Raw genomic sequence first — 5,179 nt, 5'->3', positions numbered from 1 at the left:
GATTATGTGGTCAAGAAAATGGGCTCTAGATGACTGGAGGATGAAAGGAACCCTACTCTGGGCACTATGTTATGGAGAGGGAGTTGCAAAGTGGGACCAACCTGGATTTGTCAAAACAAAGCCCTTATAAATTCAACGGCAGCCAGGATCAAACAAGTGGATGCCCTTAGTCACGGGTTGGAAGTGTTCTCTTAACTACATTAGATGAGCAGTCATAGAGGCCTTCAAGCAATGCAAGAGGGGGAAACAGGGAATCTCTTTCTCAACTTCTCTATCAAGCATGTGCTGCTCCGTATCCTTTCTCTATGGGACAATTGCTGAAATATTGAAAATTGTACACCAATGACATAAGCTGCAGCTTTATTCTTCCTAAACATATTTTTTTAAGTATGTATTCTAATCAAAACTAGTGTTTCCTCTTTTTTTAAAAGGCATATTTTTGGATATTTAATTTTGAGTAAAAATAATCCTACATTTGAGATGGAAGAATCGTATATTTTAGACGAACAAAGTATGCTAAAAGTTCTACTGATCCCAGTGTTACCACTATTGCCACTATTACCACTAGCTCCAACTTATTAAATATTTGCCATGGGTTGGATAGTATTTAATCACTTCACTTGAATTCTCGCTAGTTAAATTTCACTATTTTCAGAGGTAGTATTATTAATATCAACACCATAAGTTAATTGACGTTCCCGAGACACACAGCTGATAAGTGAATGAGTATTTGAACCCAGGCAGACTGCCTTCAGAAAAGGCCTTCTAAAGCACTTTGTTATATTGGATTTCACAATATCTGGACATAATTCCTCTGCATCTTGGTCACAGATAATGCAGTAGCATATATTATAGTAAGCAGCTCAAGTATCGAAGGTGTGATTTTGCGCCTAATTTGTTCTGTAGACACATGTAGAAATCATTCTGTAGAATTTGCTAGCCCATGGGGTCATTCCTAAGTACATCCCTTCTACTCCTAAATAACACAGTCATAACTAATGATTAGGAATATATTTCAAAACATTATTGTTTCTGATACCTATGGATCTCTGAGGGAAAATATCCTGTTTTCCATATGCTACAATATAATTGAAAATATTTCCAGAGGACATTTCTGGCTTTCCCAGCAGACACTGTTGGGGCTAATTTCTCTGTAGTATTTGGATGGCTTAATGTCTGAGTGCAAACACTGATTTTTTTTCAGTTTTTATAGTAGAATGTCGCCTGCACTACAGAAGCGTTCTTTAATTAATTTTTGGTTAAGGTTAAGTAGTTGTATAATAAAAAATTTAGTTGGCTTTGTCTCTAGTTCTTGAGAAGTAATCTCTAAACACTTGGAACTTGCCTGGTGATAAGAGTGTCATTGTCATTTATAGAGAGTCCAACAGCAAATTCATAGTGGCTCAGGTGGTCCCCTATATAGTTTGTGCTAAGAAGATGACTCAGGGTGGAGGCTGCCCATGCCAGCAGACCACTCATTTGAGGATTAGGGTTTGAGCAACATGATATCAACCAGACGTCTAGAGAAGTGAAGGGGGCTGGAAATTGAGTTCAACAGAATGACTAATGATCTAATCAACCATCCCTATGTAAGGAAATCCCAACAAAAACTCTAGACACTGAAGCTTGGGTGAGCTTCCCTGGTTGGTCGCTCTGCATGTTGTCACACAGCATTGTGCTGGGAGGTTGACGTTGACTGACTTCAGGGAGAGGACAACAGAAGTTTTGGGTACAGAATCTTCCTAGACTTTGCTTTATGTGTCTCTCCCTTTGACTGGTTTTGATTTGTATCATTTTGCTATAATAAAACTGTAGGTCTTTCTGATTTTGTGGATTGTTCTAGCAAATTATCACGTCTGAAGGGATGGTAAGAACCCTTGAATTTATAGCCAGCTGGTCAAGAGTGAGTGTGGCCAGGAGACTGCCAAACTTGCCATTAGTGTCTGAAGTAAGGGCAGTCTTGTGGAGGACCACACTCTTAACCTAAAACGTGTGGGCTAACACCAGGCAGTGAGACTAAGAAGTCTTTGCAGAAGAAGAACAATATATTTAAACATATAATTTTACTTTAAAAGTTAAAAATATGTCAACAAAATATTGTGAGATGTTTAAGGTCATTCAAATATGGTATATTGTCTAATATGAGTTTATGTGTGGTGTTCAAATATTGGAATTGTGTTAATATTTTAGACAAAAATTTGTATTTTATTTATTTGTTTTGTTTTGTTTTTTGAGGAAGATTAGCCAAGAACTAACATCTGCTGCCAATCCTCCTCTTTTTTTTCGCTGAAGAAGGCTGCCCCTGAGCTAACATCCATTCCCATCTTCCTCTACTTTGTATGTGGGACACCTACCACAGCATGGCTTGCCAAGTGGTGCCATGTCCATACTCGGGATCCGAACCAGTGAACCCCGGGCCACCAAAGCAGAATGTGTGCACTTAACTCCTGTGCCACTGGGCAGGCCCCCTCAAATTTGTATTTTAGATTCTACTATTTCCAAGTGTACAAGGGCTAAGTGTTGTTGTAGCAATCTATCTTTAATTTAAAATAAATTTAATTTGCCTCATTTAAAATTGTTCTTTATAAGACCTGAAACCGTAAAACTACTAGAAGAAAATATAGGTGGTGAGCTCCTTGACATCAGTCTTGGTGACAATTTTTTGGATTTGACACCAAAAGCGAAGGCAAGAAAAACAAAAACAAAAGTGGGCTACACCAAAGTAAAAAGTTTCTGCACAGTGAAGGAAACCATCAACAAAATGAAAAGCAACTTACCAATGGGAGAAAATATTTGCAAATCATATATTTAACAAAGGGTTAATATCCAAAATACATAAAGAACTCATACAACTCAATAGAAAGAAAATAAATAATACAATTAAAAAATGGGCAGAGTATTTGGATAGACATTTTTCCAAAGAAGACATTCAGATGGGCAACAGGTACACGAAAAGGTACTCAACATCACTAATCATCAAGGAAATGCAAATCAAAACCACAAGGAGATATCACCTGGCACCTATTGTCAAAAGACAAGAAATAACAAGTGTTGGCAAGGATGTAGAGACAAGGGAATCCTTGTGCTCTGTTGGTGAGAATGTAAACTGGAGCAGCCACTACAGAAAACAATGTGGAGGATTCTCAAAAAAATTAAAAATAAAACTACCATATGATCTAACAATTCCGCTGCTGGGTATTTACCCAAAGAGAATGAAAACACTAACTCGAAAAGATATAAGCACCCTCTTTTTCATTGCAGCATTATTTGCAATAACCAAGGTATGGGAACAACCTACGTATCTCTCAATAAATGAATGAATAAAGAAATTGTGGTGTGTATATATATATATATATATAAGGAAATATTATTCAGCGATAAAAAAGAAGGAAATCTTGCCATTGCAACAATATGGACGGACCTTGAGGGCATTGTGCTAAGTGAAATAAGTCAGACAGAGAAAGACAAATACCATATGATCTCACTTATAAGTAGAATCTCAAAAAAAAAAAGAAAGAAAGAAATGAGCTCAGAGATACAGAGAACAGATTGGTGGTAGAGGGTTGGGGTGGGTGAAATGAGTGGAGGGGGTCAAAAGGTACAAATTTCCAGTTATAAAATAAGCAAATCATGGAAATGTAATGTACAGCATGGTGACTATAGTTAATAATACCATATAGTATATTTGAAAGTTGTTAAGAGAGTATATCTTAAAAGTTCTCGTTACAAGAAAGAAAATGTGTAACTGTGAGGTGATGAATGTTAACTAGACTTATTGTGGTGATCATTTCACAATATATACAAATATTGAATCATTATGTTGCACACCTGAAACTAGTATAATGCTATATGTCAATTATACCTCCATTTAAAAAAGAAGAAGGAAACTTTAAAAATTGATATTTAAGAACAGAAATGAAGAAGACCCTGGCTTCAGGTTGATGAATGCTCCCCTTATTTTTTCCTTCAAGCAGATTCTTGGAAATAAATGACAAAAGTTACACAAAAACAACAAAATTAAGCATTCTTAAGGAAGCTGGGAGAAGAACTGGAAGCAGCCTTCACCTCCCAGCTCCAGGGGAATGACACCTGCCTCCACGGATGGGACACAGGAGGCCGTGCACGTCCGTGTGAAGGACCAGTGCCTATCCTATCTCTACAACCCATGAAAAGGCCTTGGAAACAACAGCTAAATGGAGTGATAAAGTGCCCTTTGAATTGGAGAGAGAAGCTACTAAGGATGGAAAGGAGTTGGTCAGCCCTTGTTTGTGTACTAGTTTCAAAGGAAAGTGGGAATGTTTTGGAATAATATACTGAATATCAGGACCGAAGGCAGTTAGCTTCTGTGAGCTGTGTGCTAGCAGAGTGGAAGAAATCCTATGAAGCAAAGTACTCAAAGTGCAAGAAGAAAAGAACTTAAATTGTTATGTGTTTTCTTCGTATCATGAGTTTGCAGCAAATTTTGCCCTCTGGATGCAGAGAAAGCAGGCAATCTTACGGTTGGAGACTTTGAGATTGCAGCCAAGTATGTATATTAGACAAGGAAAGCCACACTCAGAACAACCCTTTGTGTGTATCCATGGACCTCACCTATGTCAGCTTGCTGCTGCAAGAATCCAGGTTTCTGGGGGACAAAGTGCTGAAGTTGACTCAGAAAATCGACAATGTTGAGACAAGCTGTGCCCTGGGATCCATTTGTCATTACATCGACTCACTGAACCAACAGAAGAGTCAAGTCTCTTGGCAGCCCAGCTTCTCAGCTTCCTACTGCCAAGCTGCCCCGTTCCCTCCTCTCTCCCAGTCAGCACTCAGATTTGCCCTGGGACATCCTCTCCAATGCGGCCACAGTCTCCATGGGAACAGCAAACAGTTTAAGCTGAAACTGTTCTGAGGATCTAATATGTAACATGATCACTATAGTTTTGATAATACTATATATTGTGTAATTGAAATTTCCTGAGAGTAAAACTTGTGTTCTCAGCACTGGCCCCCCAAAAAGGTAAATATGCTAGGTAATGGATGTGTTAACTAACTCAATTGTGAGAATCCTTTCACAACACATATATACATATACATATCAAATCATCACATTGTACACTTTAAATATGTTAAGATTTTTTTTGCCAATTCTACCTCAATAAAGTTGAAAAAGCAAAAAAATAGAATGGATATTGCACAT

General features: G+C 37.9%; 1 pseudogene; it reads left to right on the top strand.

Annotated features, from left to right (window-relative positions):
• The first annotated feature begins 3,212 nt into the window (after positions 1-3,212).
• Positions 3,213-4,891, top strand: LOC111769650 (ectonucleoside triphosphate diphosphohydrolase 6 pseudogene; annotated as a pseudogene).
• Positions 4,892-5,179: the final 288 nt, after the last annotated feature.

Source organism: Equus caballus, chromosome 21 (genome assembly GCF_041296265.1).
Source record: "Equus caballus isolate H_3958 breed thoroughbred chromosome 21, TB-T2T, whole genome shotgun sequence".
In the NCBI taxonomy this organism is placed as follows: domain Eukaryota; kingdom Metazoa; phylum Chordata; class Mammalia; order Perissodactyla; family Equidae; genus Equus; species Equus caballus.
This window is presented reverse-complemented; position numbering and strand designations above follow the sequence as displayed.